At 40.8% G+C, this 18,243-nt stretch overlaps 1 long non-coding RNA gene across 1 annotated transcript; it reads left to right on the forward strand.

Annotated features, from left to right (window-relative positions):
- Positions 1 to 1,818: 1,818 nt before the first annotated feature.
- LOC130749357 (uncharacterized) lies at positions 1,819 to 15,736 on the forward strand. The gene is made up of 3 exons (XR_009022903.1): positions 1,819 to 2,551; positions 14,337 to 14,396; positions 15,182 to 15,736. It is a non-coding gene; the product is annotated as an uncharacterized LOC130749357 (long non-coding RNA).
- The last annotated feature ends 2,507 nt before the right edge of the window (positions 15,737 to 18,243 follow it).

Here is an 18,243-nt window from a genome sequence, read left to right on the forward strand (position 1 = left end):
AAAAACGGTAGAAAGGGGGGGTTTGAATAACGTTTTCAGAACAAGACTTCCACCTTAAAGATTTTGACAAATCTTTCGAGAACTTAAGTGCTGAAGATAAGAGATAGAAAAGCACACAAGTATTTTATCCTGGTTTACTTGATAAATCCCTCAAGCTAATCCAGTCCACCCGTTAAGGTGATTTCTTCCTTCTTAGAATGAAGGCGATCCACTAATCAGATAATCGTTACAACTGCACTTGAAACCTACAAGTGACTAACAATACACTGACTTAGCTCTCACTAAGATTCACTCTCTTAGTCTTCTCTAGGATCTGATCAACCTTGATCTCCTAAAGGAATCACCACTAAGATTCACTCTCTTAGTCTTCTCTAGGATCCGATCAACCTTGATCTCCTAAAGGCAAACTATACAACTGTATATGAAGTTCTTGTTTACAAAGAAATTGCTTCTAAAAAGCTAATAGTAAACACAATGAATTTCAGATGAAAGAAGGCTTAGAATATTTTGAATTTGTCTTGCGCGTGTATTGCTTCAACTTAGTTTCTTAGTCGCTTCTTTCAATCTTCAGCCTCTATATATACTCCAAGGATTAGGGTTGAGCGTTGCATGGGAAATGCTACCGTTGGAGGGCAGTTCTGGAAAATCCAGCTTCTGCTGTGGCTGAGAACGTTAGGTAGGTCGTCAGGAAGGTACACTTGCTTTTGTACTTGGATAGCGACTTGACCTTTTAACCTAGGAGACTTCTGATCAGAGGAATACTTCATATTGGAACTTGTGAAGCCGGTTGATCAGAGTCGGAGGGAAAGCACAGATCCTCTGACCATTGTATCTTCTGATTCTGAACTCAGAGGGAAGAACATGGCCTTCAGAGTTTCTTGCTTCTGGACATCAGAGTTTCCACTATTCAGCTTCTGGATCTTCAGAGTCTTCTATACCATCAGAACATCTGAACCTTCAGTGTTTCTTGGTTATCAGAACTTCTGGATCTTCAGAGCTTCTAGCGACTGAGTCCACATCAGAGTTTGTATAGCTTCAGAACTTCTGAAGCTTTTCCACTGTTCATACTGAACATGGTGAATGCGAAAGCGTTGCTTGGGTTACCCTTTATACACAGTGCTTCTGATTTGTGTGAGATTGAGTTGAGGTCAGAGCCTGTAAATAGCACACTCAGAAAAACACGTTAGAGTACCACAATTGTTCATATCAAAAGGTTAACTTGTAATCATCAAAACATAGAGTTGTACTACTAGATCAAAACTTGATCTTACAGTGGTCCCGCGGGATTGTCCCATCTTTCGAGATGTTCTAAAGTGGCGATGAGGTGGGTGTAGTCCCACGCGATTGTCCCGTCTGTTGTGACGCTAAGTGGCGATCATGAGGTGTGGTCCTATGATTGTCCCGTCTTGTGAGACGCTATAAGTGGCGATCAGGAGGTGTGGTCCTATGATTGTCCCGTCTTGTGAGACGCTATAAGAGGCGATGAGGAGGTGTGGTCCTATCATTGTCCCGTCTTTCGAGACGTTATCAAGTGGTAGTGGAGTGAATATTTTCACATGACTATCCCGTCCTTCGAGGCGTTATCAAGTGGCAGTGGAGTGGATGTTTTCACATGACTGTCCCGTCTTGCGAGACGTTATTGTTTGATTGATGTTGTTGAGGATTATTGATATCTGATTTGTCGTTATATTGTTGAGGGTTGTTGACATCTGATTTGAAACATCCTGTTTAATAATAATAATAATAATAATAATAATAATAATAATAATAATAATAATAATATATATATCATAATAAATAAAAACCACTACAGCCCACACTACAAATCTCCTTAAAAAAAAATGAAAATCGTATTCCTCACTCTCTCTCTCTCGCTCTGTTCCTGTTCTTCTCATTACAGTTGAAAACCCTAACACCTGCAATCTCCTCCCCATACCCTTCCTCTTCTTTGTCTGGAGCAACCAAAGCGTTTACCTTCCTGTAACCCGCTTCCAAATTTCACCTTTCCTCAGTTGTTCGTTAACGCGTTGAGGAGGTTGCCATCAAGATGATGCGTCGTGCCGTGTCGTAGCTGAGAGGTATGTCTAGGGTGAAGAAGTTCTTTGCTGCAAAGGAAAGGCACAATACTGACAACGTTGTGGTGAAGCCATTGGACCCAGTGGCTTACCTTGTTCGCTCATCGCAACGGTGTTGTCGCACTGAAGAGAAACTTCGCAAAGAAGGCGCAAATTGGCTTAAAGTGTGTGGTGGAAAACATGGAGAGAAAGGTATTGCATGGAACAAGAGGAAGATTAAGTAAGCAATTAAACGAGAATGGAGTTTCCTGTGATTGGTGTAAAACCTTGGCTCTTGGAATGACTAGTTGGCAACTTGAATATTTTGCTGCCCCAAAACGTTTGGACATAGGAAAAGAAACAAGTCAGCCTTAGATGATACAAAATAAAGATGCAAATGGCTTGATCTGGAATTGGTCGTTCAAAGATTTGCTAGCCACTAGCTCATTCGAGACTCTTGGAGATGTTGGGGCCAATCATTCTAACTTCTCATAGTTGTGAGTGGTTTTCAATCATTATGACATAATTTTATTACTCTATAATTGCTATTTTTGATTATTTTGAAATATTATCTATTCATTTGAAAAATTGGGGAAACATGCATTTAAATTTCTTGAACTATTCCATACTTGAGTTTTATTAAGAGGACTTTGAGTATGTTTTATGAGTTGATATGAAAAGAGAATGACATTGGTTTAATTTTGAAATTATGTGAAATTGAGATTATGAACTTGAAAAGCTTTTATGAGCATTGAAAAGTTGATGTTGAGAATGTTATTTTGAAAAACTTTGATGAGCATTGGAAAGCTGATTTTGAGACTGTTGATGAGACTTGATATGATTTGAGAAAATGGTTTTGGGGATCCTTGATAGAACCCCGTAGCCGTTAGCGGAGGTAACTGCCTAGGTGCACCTAGCTAGTTTGATTCCGGGAGGAGAGGGCTATCCGTTAGATGAAGCCGCCAGTGCACGGAAAGGACTATCAACGAGATGTAGCTTCCCCCGATGAGATTGATGAGATATGACATGATTCCGGGTGGAGAGGGCTATCCGTTAGATGGAGCCGCCTCTTGGGAATATAATCCTTAAGAGGAAAGGGCTATCAATGTAACACCCCGATTTCCAGGTGTCACTTTAGTAACCAAAAGTAAACTTTACGCGGAAAACAGGTAATTTTTTTTTTCGTTTGATTCCTTTTAAATCAAGCAATAGAGAAATAAAGACATAACCCCAACACTAACTAACCAATATACAAATATATACACATGTACAACCTCAGCTGCACTCTCCCGTCACGCGCACTCGCAGTGACTCCAAAGTAGTGTGCCCGTAGGCAAATAGTTACAGATCCAGATGTGTGAGTGAGAAAATTATAATTACAAACCACTAGGAGGAAGTCGGCCTCAAAATGGCCTAAGGAAAGACCCCTATGGTCCGACTGTCTCACTGTGATCCCTCAGTAAGAGAACCACACAAAAGCCATGCGTCGGGAACCTACCCTGTCCCAAAATATGAATGACGAATCAGAGCTATTACAGTAACAACCAACTCAAAAGACTCTAACCACCCATAACCCACACTACTATCATCGACCCTCCCTCGATCAGTCATGAAGTCCGGGTCCTCGTCGAAAGCTTCAGTAATAGTCGTTCCGCTCCGGCTCTTTCCCGCACAACGAATCATCACGAACCGGCTGACGGACGCCTGGCGGCAGGCCGACCGCCCAAGCACAAACATACAAACAAAGCCAAGGCGCTAGGGTCAACTTACAGAATACAATAGATATACAATCCACATGCGATAAAAGGGGTATATATATATGTTGTATATATACATATAAGTTATGCACTGCTTACCCTAAGGTTTATACATAGCATGTTATCAAATCTCTTACACAATTCAATCATAATAAGATGCATTGTGTGCCAGTGCAGAATATGCTGACACAAATCCGAATAACGTCACTCTGCTTGGCGACGGGACAAAACAACAACGTCACTCTGCTTGGCGACGGAACAAATCAACAACGTCACTCTGCTTGGCGACGGAACAAATCAACAACGTCACTCTGCTTGGCGACGGAACAAATCAACAACGTCACTCTGCTTGGCGACGGAACAAATCAACGACGTCACTCTGCTTGGCGACGGGACAAACCAACGGTATTGCCACTTATAGGCTGGGCACCTCGAGACGGTCGTAACACTGGCCTCGTGTTTAACCATTTCTGCTCGGGCGTCGCTTATCACCTTTGGCTATAGTCAAGACGGTACAAACTCTACATGGTTTGACCATTTCTGCTTGCTATGCCGAACATCAACAGGCACGATGCAACTCTACATGGATGATCGTTACCTCCTGTTGTGCCAGATATAGTCAGGACCGATTCAACTCTGCATGGCTGATCGTTACTTCCTGTTATACCGAAGTACTCTGCTTGGCACTTCATCGCGTATATGCACGTGTGCAATATGATTATCAAAACCAGAGTCAGTGTCGGTCAATACAACACGACTCGGAGTTAGTGTCGGTCAATACAACACAACTCCCACCACAAACCCCACAAACAAAACCCAGAGTCTGTGCCGGTTAATACAACACGACTCGAACAACACTACCAGGAGTACTAGAGTACTCGGTGACTTTCAATCATCACCATAGCTCACCTCAGTGGCTTTCCCCAATTCCAAACTCTCCAAACCCACAACATAAGTCGACTTTTCCCCGCCTTTCGTAAATATTTTTCCCCTTCAGTTCTCCTATGCTTAAACGTTAATAAAAATTGTTTCAATTCGAATTAGCCAAGTTATGAGTTTATTTCTCAAAGTCTAAGTTTCCCAAGTCTTTATTTTCCGAAAGCTCTATCATTCTAAGTTTCCAAAAGTCAACCACCCAAAATACATTTCCCGGGGAAAGTCTAGGAATTCCAACGAATCCCAACAAATGGCTAAGTCTCAAACCCCACATTTGAACTTGCCTAGGGTTGTTCATCCAACCCGAAATGTCAAAGATCCCCAGATCAATGAACCCCCACTCCGAAGTTGCGTCAAAACGCTCAATTCAACACATCATCAATATCATAAGTTATGAAACAATCATAACAAGAAATCATCATCATATACAACATCAGATAAAGCATAGGTCTAGTTTATCGACGCCTATCATGCAATCATAGCTAAATATAGCAAGTTGCCCTAACCTCGAGCTGTTCCAGCTTCGCAAACAAAGTTCTCCTCAAACAATTGCTCTGAGTCTTCCAAAGTTCCCTCAACTGAACCTCGGAGAAAAACAAAGCAGAATCCAAACAAAATCGATTAGTTCGATCGCAATACAATACATAAACGATAGACAAAGCATTAAAGCTTCAGAATAGGACAATCAGGTACGAAAAGACAAGTTTTCGAAACCGAAAAACTCCCCCCTAAAGGAAATAGTCCACGGCCTCAAAGGAAAAAGGGCTTCGACTCTTTTTCTTTGATCAAATCAATTCACAAGGTAGTTTTAGGGTAAAACTAAGGCAAAGAAACTGTCAGAACAATTTTCGGACAATCGGGCCGGAATACGACTACGCAGGGGCATTTTGGTCCAAAATAAAGGCTCAAAACTTCAAAGTTATCAGTTCTGAAAACAAATTTGACAGCAACGATCCTCATGACATCCGTGACAACAAATCCTAAAGGCACGAAGTCAGATTAAGTCTTTTCGACAATAAAGTTTCGAAATGTGAGACAAAAAGAGTTTTGAGTCAATTTTTCAGATCCTGGACAACTGAATCGCAATCAGAGTTTACTGACAGAGGTTTTAGACTCAGGGGAACATAAGGAACATAACCCAAGCAAGAAATCAGAGAAATCGGACAATTTTAGAAAAAGCTCAAAACTTAGAGCACAGAAACGACTTCAGAAACGCAACAGAAACAACAATCAGAGGTAGGAATCGTGTTAGTTACCTTGATACCTAGAAGTAGGGACGAACTGCACGAAGATTGGTCAAGTTTTCGCGGAAATCCCCTCCCCCCTTGCTCCCCACGAAATCAGCCACAAATGGAAAGAAAATGAGAGGATTTTGCTTTTTCGCGCTATTTATAGGCGGGTGAAATCGCGGGAAAATGAAAATTTCGCGATTCCGATTTTTGCAGCACGATCACCGAGAAATTCTAAGAGAGATTCTGGCGTCAGAAATCCAGAACTCAAAACAAATATCTATGATATGGGAAAAACGATATCGAAAATCTCAAAAGCGGTGTCGGTTAATCTGCCCCGAAAAACTACTTTTTGCTGTGATGCTCAAACGACAAAACTTCCAACTGAAGAAAGATTGGAAACGTCGAAACAAGTCTGGCAACGCGGACGGAATCTTCGTTAGAAGTCCCGAATAGAAAAAGTCTTCATCCATTGCTCGAAAATAGGGTTTCGAAGCAAAGAAATTAGCGTCGGCGGACATCCGAAAAGTGAAACCTATCGTGCGTACAGTCCAGAGTTCCGAAATGAAACGCTGGTCGATGGAAAAATAAAGAGAATCTTTAAATTTTCCGAGAGTTCGAAATCTCACTCAAAACGTTGCTTTAAGAGCGAAATAGCCTATTCTGGACACGCTCGCCATAAGGCAGGTGTGCAGACAACTCGCACTAATTCCTACAGCGACGACGCAACATACCTCAAGCAATTCCTGAACTTTCTTCTTCATTGATCTTTCTCAAACAACAAACTCCTGTCACGTTTACACTGATTCTACGCGTGAGTCGGAAATTAACTTGTTCCGAAAATCCGGGTCTTACAATACTCCCCTCCAAAAAGAAAGTTTCGTCCTCGAAACTCAGAGTTCTGAGAAAAGTTCGGAATACAGTTCCTTGATCTTATCTTCCAATTCCCATGTAGTAGTGCTTGTGTCATTGTTCCTCAAAATCTTTACTTAAGAAATCTGCCTTCCCCTTAACTGTTTCACTCTTCTATCCCCACTGTTAACTATCGGCGTCTCAAAAGACAAAACATCATTCAACCTCATGTCGTCTGACTCGATTACTTGCGTCGGACCTCTGCTTGAAATGATACCGGTTGGCATTCCGTGCAGTCGCACAACCTTAGCCACTTACTTCTTTACTTTCGGTCGTCCGAAATTCTTCTTAAACTCGGTGCCTCTCTGTCATCTTAAGGTAAATACTATAAACTCGTCCTCGTGATCTTCATCTACAGTCCAAAACTCCACTTGTCCGTTCGATAACTCCTAGACGAAATATTGCGTTGGAATCTAATAGTCCATTAACGTCACATCCAACTTCGTAACTATCATCACTCGCACAATGAAATCAATCTCCTACTTAGTCACCATTCGAATTAAAAATCGACTTATGTCCTTATTTCTTGTCCTTCACTAATCTTATCCCCTTCAACATCAAGTTATCAACAACTTATAAGATAATCCTCTTCTTAATATCTAACAATCCATTATTATCGTCTTCTTCCTTAGAACTTCCCTCACTCAAACCTATTTACACTTACTGAAATCCCTAACACTTCGCACAAATCGAGACTTATCCTCTAGAAGATTAAATCATAACTATACATCGAGGGACTTAACTAGCCATTTTATCATCCGATCCTTCAACATTCTGAGATTTAACTGTTATCGTAGCCGCTAACACCACTAAATCTCTTATGTGTACATGAATCTCAGCTCACTAGGTCAACCTTAGCCCTAGGATTCTCATTCAACTTTAGTAAAATTCACTTGTTACCCGTAATATGCATCATCAAAATCCATAACAAAGTCCCATTGACTCTTATACTCTACGAAACTCGTCAAAATATAACAACCTCAGGTATTCATCTTAATACTAACACCTTCCTTTTTGTGACTCAATCACCATCTCGTCAATCAACTTCTTAATCTCTCAATCAAATTCTGACAACCTTCGAGTCTTACACACCTTAGACAGACATTCATAGATTTAAAACCTAAACCTTCACCAAGTTTGGTCCTCTAGTGACCTTTAATCCTTCAATACTTCTTAAATGAATATCCGTTTCTTAAAAACTATAACTCCTTCACTTACCCAAACGACCTGACCAGTGGCGTCATGCTTTCACATTCACAACTTATTATGCTAACATCATTCAAATCTTGTCACATGGTCATTATGTCCGTAACCTCATAATCAACATCAATCGATCACCAACCTTAACACTCCACACAACCCAGAATTCCTTTACTTCAAGATCTCTCTTATAATATACCTCAATGGTCTTAACCCTAAACTCACCTTCAGGTCTTCAATCTTCTAAGATTCAACTCCTATTGTCACACCTACAACCATAAGATCTCCTACTCGTACGCGATTCTCGACTCTCAAGATTCAATCTTAACCCTAAGATTTCAATCCAACTTAGTATATCTCACTTAGTAATCTCAGCATATTTCTTTGGAATCCATATCAACAACCTCAAGTATTCAACTTATGCTAAAACTTTCTTTCTCCAACTTAATCATTAATTCAACACTTTTCAAGCGAAAATTCATCTCTTAAGACTATAATGTCTCCACATATTAATCCAACGCTTAGCAAAACTTATTCCTCGAACTCGACTATAACAATCTAGTTCAGAGTTAATTCTTCTCACTCTCGCTACCATCAAGCTATCATCTAAAACCTGATTACATTCAACTTATTTAGTCTCTAACAATTCCACTCAGTAATCACATAACCTATGACTTCATAACTTCCGAGAAACTACTTAATACTTTTCCGGCATTAAACCTCTTGACTTAGTCTACCTCTACTTGGAGTAATCACACGAACTAACCAATCAATGTCTATACGACACTCATCGACTTCCAAAGATTTAAATCTTAATCTTTTACAATCAAATGCTTAACACGAACTTTCCTCCCAAATCCGACTAATCCTCAATCAATTCAAATTCATCTTACACATCCTTCTATCAAAGTCCATAACCAGCTGTGATTCCGAATATCACCCCCTCAATATTAGGTTGATCAGGCCTAATACATCGAAGGTGGAAATTTAGAAAAACCCACTGGAACAGTCAATGAGTTCCTATCCTCCAGTAGTCACAAATATCCTGATACTAAATCCTTTAATGATCCCGCTACGGAACTACACACCCTCAACATAACACGTATACTACCTATAAGGAATCTCCCTAAGATTCGTTCTTCAACTACTAGCTTCCTCATAAACGCAACGGTGGAAGACTACTTTCTAGACTTAGTGTGCTATTCCCAACCTCGTGTAACTTCTATAGTTAAATCACGAGCAACCTCGAATAAGGTCCTACATCGTTCCCACGTTCTTCCTCGTTCAACTCCTCAGCTCTTGCCCTCCTTGGCATGAATCCTTTCCTCTGTAGCAAATTGTTTTCCTTTCCCAACATTCCCTGATGATTCGCCCTTGAGTGCCTTGCAATCTTGGGAGAAATGTCCCGGTTGGTTGCAATTAAAGCATAGTTTTCCCTTGATCTTGCACTTACTAGCATAGTGCCCTACTTCCCTGCACCTGTAACACGTCACTGCTCTTCCCGAAGTCTTGTTTCCTGTCCCTTCGGTAGCATCATTCCCTTTCATCTTACTATCAGACGTTTCCTCCTGGGGTGTCTTGCAGTTCACAGCTAGATGCCCCTCTCGGTTACACTTGAAGCATCTCCATCCAGTCACTGAGCACTTGTTAGCAAAATGCCCAAACTTTCCACAATGAGTACATGTCACACCTTTGTCACCAACTGGCTCCCCTCCAGTATCAGCAGTCGTTGGTTTGTAGACTCTTGAGATAAGATCTCTTCCCTTGAAACGCTGATACGGTCCCCACTGATGGTAGCTCTCCCTTCTGTTGTAGCCTTGAGATCCTGACCTTATTGGTCCCCCAGCTCCAGTTCGGTTCATTCCTCTTTGTTGATACATTGCTGTCGCCATCAGTCGTTGATGATGCTCACGTGTAGCCTCCGCCATCCGGTTAAGATCCACCATCCTATATCCCATCGAACGTCCGATTAGTACTAACCATACGGTAGCACTAGACAAACCACTCAATCCGATTGAGTAGTAACGCAAGCAATTAGAGCGAAAATCGCTCTGCAGACAATCAATTTTCACTCTTTGCAGAGTCACACAACCTAGCACAGAAGACCTATTCCCCAAAGACTCCCAAAAGACTCGACTAAGCTCTGATACCACAATGTAACACCCCGATTTCCAGGTGTCACTTTAGTAACCAAAAGTAAACTTTACGCGGAAAACAGGTAATTTTTTTTTTCGTTTGATTCCTTTTAAATCAAGCAATAGAGAAATAAAGACATAACCCCAACACTAACTAACCAATATACAAATATATACACATGTACAACCTCAGCTGCACTCTCCCGTCACGCGCACTCGCAGTGACTCCAAAGTAGTGTGCCCGTAGGCAAATAGTTACAGATCCAGATGTGTGAGTGAGAAAATTATAATTACAAACCACTAGGAGGAAGTCGGCCTCAAAATGGCCTAAGGAAAGACCCCTATGGTCCGACTGTCTCACTGTGATCCCTCAGTAAGAGAACCACACAAAAGCCATGCGTCGGGAACCTACCCTGTCCCAAAATATGAATGACGAATCAGAGCTATTACAGTAACAACCAACTCAAAAGACTCTAACCACCCATAACCCACACTACTATCATCGACCCTCCCTCGATCAGTCATGAAGTCCGGGTCCTCGTCGAAAGCTTCAGTAATAGTCGTTCCGCTCCGGCTCTTTCCCGCACAACGAATCATCACGAACCGGCTGACGGACGCCTGGCGGCAGGCCGACCGCCCAAGCACAAACATACAAACAAAGCCAAGGCGCTAGGGTCAACTTACAGAATACAATAGATATACAATCCACATGCGATAAAAGGGGTATATATATATGTTGTATATATACATATAAGTTATGCACTGCTTACCCTAAGGTTTATACATAGCATGTTATCAAATCTCTTACACAATTCAATCATAATAAGATGCATTGTGTGCCAGTGCAGAATATGCTGACACAAATCCGAATAACGTCACTCTGCTTGGCGACGGGACAAAACAACAACGTCACTCTGCTTGGCGACGGAACAAATCAACAACGTCACTCTGCTTGGCGACGGAACAAATCAACAACGTCACTCTGCTTGGCGACGGAACAAATCAACAACGTCACTCTGCTTGGCGACGGAACAAATCAACGACGTCACTCTGCTTGGCGACGGGACAAACCAACGGTATTGCCACTTATAGGCTGGGCACCTCGAGACGGTCGTAACACTGGCCTCGTGTTTAACCATTTCTGCTCGGGCGTCGCTTATCACCTTTGGCTATAGTCAAGACGGTACAAACTCTACATGGTTTGACCATTTCTGCTTGCTATGCCGAACATCAACAGGCACGATGCAACTCTACATGGATGATCGTTACCTCCTGTTGTGCCAGATATAGTCAGGACCGATTCAACTCTGCATGGCTGATCGTTACTTCCTGTTATACCGAAGTACTCTGCTTGGCACTTCATCGCGTATATGCACGTGTGCAATATGATTATCAAAACCAGAGTCAGTGTCGGTCAATACAACACGACTCGGAGTTAGTGTCGGTCAATACAACACAACTCCCACCACAAACCCCACAAACAAAACCCAGAGTCTGTGCCGGTTAATACAACACGACTCGAACAACACTACCAGGAGTACTAGAGTACTCGGTGACTTTCAATCATCACCATAGCTCACCTCAGTGGCTTTCCCCAATTCCAAACTCTCCAAACCCACAACATAAGTCGACTTTTCCCCGCCTTTCGTAAATATTTTTCCCCTTCAGTTCTCCTATGCTTAAACGTTAATAAAAATTGTTTCAATTCGAATTAGCCAAGTTATGAGTTTATTTCTCAAAGTCTAAGTTTCCCAAGTCTTTATTTTCCGAAAGCTCTATCATTCTAAGTTTCCAAAAGTCAACCACCCAAAATACATTTCCCGGGGAAAGTCTAGGAATTCCAACGAATCCCAACAAATGGCTAAGTCTCAAACCCCACATTTGAACTTGCCTAGGGTTGTTCATCCAACCCGAAATGTCAAAGATCCCCAGATCAATGAACCCCCACTCCGAAGTTGCGTCAAAACGCTCAATTCAACACATCATCAATATCATAAGTTATGAAACAATCATAACAAGAAATCATCATCATATACAACATCAGATAAAGCATAGGTCTAGTTTATCGACGCCTATCATGCAATCATAGCTAAATATAGCAAGTTGCCCTAACCTCGAGCTGTTCCAGCTTCGCAAACAAAGTTCTCCTCAAACAATTGCTCTGAGTCTTCCAAAGTTCCCTCAACTGAACCTCGGAGAAAAACAAAGCAGAATCCAAACAAAATCGATTAGTTCGATCGCAATACAATACATAAACGATAGACAAAGCATTAAAGCTTCAGAATAGGACAATCAGGTACGAAAAGACAAGTTTTCGAAACCGAAAAACTCCCCCCTAAAGGAAATAGTCCACGGCCTCAAAGGAAAAAGGGCTTCGACTCTTTTTCTTTGATCAAATCAATTCACAAGGTAGTTTTAGGGTAAAACTAAGGCAAAGAAACTGTCAGAACAATTTTCGGACAATCGGGCCGGAATACGACTACGCAGGGGCATTTTGGTCCAAAATAAAGGCTCAAAACTTCAAAGTTATCAGTTCTGAAAACAAATTTGACAGCAACGATCCTCATGACATCCGTGACAACAAATCCTAAAGGCACGAAGTCAGATTAAGTCTTTTCGACAATAAAGTTTCGAAATGTGAGACAAAAAGAGTTTTGAGTCAATTTTTCAGATCCTGGACAACTGAATCGCAATCAGAGTTTACTGACAGAGGTTTTAGACTCAGGGGAACATAAGGAACATAACCCAAGCAAGAAATCAGAGAAATCGGACAATTTTAGAAAAAGCTCAAAACTTAGAGCACAGAAACGACTTCAGAAACGCAACAGAAACAACAATCAGAGGTAGGAATCGTGTTAGTTACCTTGATACCTAGAAGTAGGGACGAACTGCACGAAGATTGGTCAAGTTTTCGCGGAAATCCCCTCCCCCCTTGCTCCCCACGAAATCAGCCACAAATGGAAAGAAAATGAGAGGATTTTGCTTTTTCGCGCTATTTATAGGCGGGTGAAATCGCGGGAAAATGAAAATTTCGCGATTCCGATTTTTGCAGCACGATCACCGAGAAATTCTAAGAGAGATTCTGGCGTCAGAAATCCAGAACTCAAAACAAATATCTATGATATGGGAAAAACGATATCGAAAATCTCAAAAGCGGTGTCGGTTAATCTGCCCCGAAAAACTACTTTTTGCTGTGATGCTCAAACGACAAAACTTCCAACTGAAGAAAGATTGGAAACGTCGAAACAAGTCTGGCAACGCGGACGGAATCTTCGTTAGAAGTCCCGAATAGAAAAAGTCTTCATCCATTGCTCGAAAATAGGGTTTCGAAGCAAAGAAATTAGCGTCGGCGGACATCCGAAAAGTGAAACCTATCGTGCGTACAGTCCAGAGTTCCGAAATGAAACGCTGGTCGATGGAAAAATAAAGAGAATCTTTAAATTTTCCGAGAGTTCGAAATCTCACTCAAAACGTTGCTTTAAGAGCGAAATAGCCTATTCTGGACACGCTCGCCATAAGGCAGGTGTGCAGACAACTCGCACTAATTCCTACAGCGACGACGCAACATACCTCAAGCAATTCCTGAACTTTCTTCTTCATTGATCTTTCTCAAACAACAAACTCCTGTCACGTTTACACTGATTCTACGCGTGAGTCGGAAATTAACTTGTTCCGAAAATCCGGGTCTTACAATCAACGAGATGTAGCTTCCCCCGATGATATGATGTGACTTGAGAAAGGAAAGGGCTATCCGCTAGATGGAGCCGCCCCTATCGGAGAGGTCATCCCTTAGGAGGAGAGGGCTATCAGCGAGATGGAGCCGCCTCACGGTTCTACATGTGTGACCCTTATATAAAATTTCAGATTTTAAATGTTATATTGCTTTGACTTTAATATTATTTATTTGAAGTGATTATTTATGAACTTTATGAGTTTTGACACTTTTTACTGCTGAAATGGTTTGAACTGATATTATTGATGATATAGATTGTTTATACTGAGTTAAGAGCGGAAAACTCGTGCCTATTCTGTTTCCCCTTCCTGTTCATGGTGGTTGTTGACTGCTCACTAAGTCTTTGTGACTTACCCCATTCATTATTTTTCCCTCCACAGATTTTCAGGCAACTGAGTAGCAGACTGTTGTCATATTCAGATCGTTCAGTTTTCTTATTGGTAGGCCTCCTTTGGTTGGTGGCTCGTTTGATGTCTTTTATTTGATTGTAGTTATCTGCAGCTATAGGGAGTCTTAGGTGGATTGATTCTGAACTGTTATTTATTATTGTATTTAAGAAATTGTACTTTAGAATTGAAATTGGAATTTGTGTTTTCATGGAATTTTGGTTATGATGAAAACCAACTCACATGCTTATTGTTTTGGAAATGTTGATATTATAAAGGATGTTTTGTTGAAATATTATAAAATATAGAGAAACATGCATAATTTTGGAACATAGTTTGGAAAAATGATTTTGTGAGAAACAGGCTTGCCAGACTAGGGTGTTAGTCTGTGCGCCGGTTACGACTTAGAATTTTGGGTCGTGACATGATTAGATGATATAGATTGAGGTTGTTGTTATTTGATTTGATGTTATATTGTTGAGATTATTGTCATATGATTTGATTCTATATTGTGGAGGTTGTGGATATCTGAGCTGTTATATGCTGTCAAGTTGATGTTTGAATAAATGTTACATTGTTACGCTGTTGATATCTGAATTAACATATATGTTGTTAAGTTGTTGATATCTGAGTAGAAATATTGTTGAGGTTGTTGATAGTTGATTTAAATCTATATTGTTGAATATATGTCGTCATCTATCTTGAATTAAGTTGTTAGTTTGTGTGCCATGATATGCACTTGAATTTGAATAACATGCTCTTCCCGTTTATACATGGTAATGGCATTGAGTTAACCTTTTCTATTTGCTACTTGTTGTTTGGGCGCTTAACGCTATTAGGCGATGGAGAATCTTCGATGAAGCTTGACCTTCGTACGAGTCGGAGAGGAGAACTTGAAGAACTGTGGAAGACTTGAAGAATAGAGTCGGGTGTAGAGTTAGAAAGCTAACCATTATTGGTTTAAGCTTGCATAACGATTTTAGAGATTTATATTTGGGGTTTCGGGTACTCGCCTTGTTCAAGGCTTGATGTAAATCCCTTTGTAGTTGGGAGTATGCATGACATGTTTTGGAAATACATTTGAAAAGAAAAAATATACTCGTGTTTATACATTCTTTTGGAAAATATTGCATATTTACTTTAATAGGTTACTAAAGTGACACCCGAAATTCGGGGCGTTACAGCCGCTGCCACATCTTCTTCTCAACTATAGCCGCCACTACATGCATCCTCTTATTTCCTCTCTTCCTCCTTGGTTATGTGACAATTTCAACCATTCAAAACCGAAGTTCTGGCCCAAATCCGACTGCACCCGTCCGTCGGACACCCCTAGCATTTTGTTCCTCAACTTCTCGGTCCATCTGAATTCTCCGGGCTTCATGCTCAGTTTGTAGCCGTCCTTGGAATTCAACACAACGTCTTGTCTTACTCTATGTCGGGAACGGGTTGTTTAAATAAGACTATGTTATGTTTTAAGATCCTCTGGTCGAAGTGTTTAGTTCGTTTTAAAAAAAAATACTCTTGTGTTTTTAGGATTGAGAAATAGTCCTTAGACTTTGTTAGGTTACTTAATGTGATTCCTCAGTTGAGAAATTGGGGCGTTACATTGGCGTTGTTGACTTGTTTTAGCTAGTGAATGTAAGGTGAAATCAATCCAGATACATTACTTTTTAATCTGGGGATTGAGCGGACTTTTCGTACCCTTCGTGGTCACCAAAGAAGGGTACAATAACATAAAACGAAGTTCGTAATAAGTACGCACACTTAAACAGTGACGAAAGTAGGGTTTTAGTAATAGAGTTCTCAGAAGATGAAGAAGACTCAAAGCATAAACTACCAAGAGAAACTAAACAGCTTCTTCCATCTCTGCTCCGCAACTTACTATCCCTCCTCCATCTCGAACATAGCTAAGTATCGTCAGAAGGCTCTTCACCGCCTAATAGCGTTAAGCGCCCAAACAACAAATATCTAACAGAAAGGGTTAACTCCATACAACTACCACATATAAAAGAGAAAAATATGCTATTCAAATTTAAGTGCATATCATGACACATAAACTAGCATCTTAATACAAGATAGATGACGACATATATCCAACCACATGAAAACAACAATATGGACTTAAATTAGTTATCCACGAAACTACCAATAACGATCAACCAAATAACGTCTCGCAAGACGGGACAGTCACGTGGGACAATACCCACCACACTGCCACTTAATAACGTTTCGAAAGACGGGTGGATCACATGGGACAATCACCACCACACCGCCACTTCAAGTGATCCAAAACATTCCGATAAATAAGTTAACGATATATTTCAAGACAGATATCAACAAAATCAGCAACATATAATTGAATCAGATAATAACAGAATCAACAACATAGAATTAAAGCAGATATAAGTAGAATCAACAACATAGAAGTAATGTATCCAACCATGGTGTTATCGCCAACCATTGGAGAGGCTCTCTCGTTGAGGTGGGGAATGGAGTTAGCTACTCAGCTGGGATTCAGGCGAGTTCTTTTTGAGACAGATTGTCTTCCTTTGTTCCAGGCTTGGAAGAAGGCGATCAGGGGCTCTTATTTATTTACTGTTATTCAGGATATTTTTCGTTTTTGTAATTTGTTCGAATTTGTTCATTTTACTTTTGTTCGCCGGGATGGCAATAATGCGGCTGACTATATGGCGATGAATGTCTCTACCTTTACCAATGAGGTTTGGGTGGAGGAGGGACCGCCGTGTTTAGCCCTGCTGTTGTTGGATGATTGTTTGGCTTCTATGCCACTTTGATTTAATAGAATCATGTTCCTTTAAAAAAAAACAACATAGAAGTAAAGCAGATATAAACATAATCAAATGTTAGTGTCCTATAATGCGACTATATGCTTCTACCAATATGAATCGATCAATAACGTCTCGCAAGATGGGACAATGCCACTTTAGCGTCTCCTAGGAAGGGACAATCACGCGGGACAAACCCACCTCATCGCCACTTTAGGACATCTCGCAAGATGGGACGATCACGTGAGACAACATCCACCACACCGCCACTTAGCGCCATAATGGACGGGACAACCACGTGGGACAATCACCACCACATTGCCACTTCAATTTCAAGCCCTATGTGTCAAGTTAGTCAACAACAATGCCCAACCAATGATCAATTCAGAGTAACCACATGTTATTCGTAATACAACATTCGCACAAACACATCAAACTCAATTGAGCGACGAAACAATAATTCAGTGCTGTAAAACATAACCATGTCTTATCTACTAGAAAGCAGTAATGACAGAAACCAGTAAACAGCCGAAGCCTCTCAAAAAACGGAGACCCACGTCTCAATAAGTTCACTCAGCCGAAGCTTCCAAAAAACATTTTCCCAGTTCATCACAACAGTCATAATCAACTGCCAATCAAATTTAAACATCTTCATCTCAAACGCATGCAGTGCGAATAAACATGCAAGACTCAAAGACGCGCTAAAACTGAGTTACCCTTACTTTCGTGAGTAGAAGTTGTGCATGAAAGTTGCGAACCTAAAACACAGGAACACAATCTCATCAACACAAACTCCACAAGAAACAAACAATCTAATAACACTAATCGAAATCGAAAAGAAAGCTTTTAAAGCTTTGGAGTTCCTATTTAGGCATGAATTGACAACAGAACTTCATTTGCTAAAACGCGCATAACTTGAGCTACAGAACTCGGAATGACACGAAACCGACGCCAAAATTTCGACAATCGAAAGAGCTGCGCAATAGCTCAGGCCATACAGACCCAAAATTATTTTTGGACACGGTACCATAACAACCAAGTTTCGGCCACTTTCAAAATAGGGTTTCCCGAACTTTTTCTTCGATCTAATTTAATTCCTAGGTATTCTTAGGCGA

Source organism: Lotus japonicus, chromosome 3, assembly GCF_012489685.1.
Source record: "Lotus japonicus ecotype B-129 chromosome 3, LjGifu_v1.2".
Lineage (NCBI taxonomy): Eukaryota > Viridiplantae > Streptophyta > Magnoliopsida > Fabales > Fabaceae > Lotus > Lotus japonicus.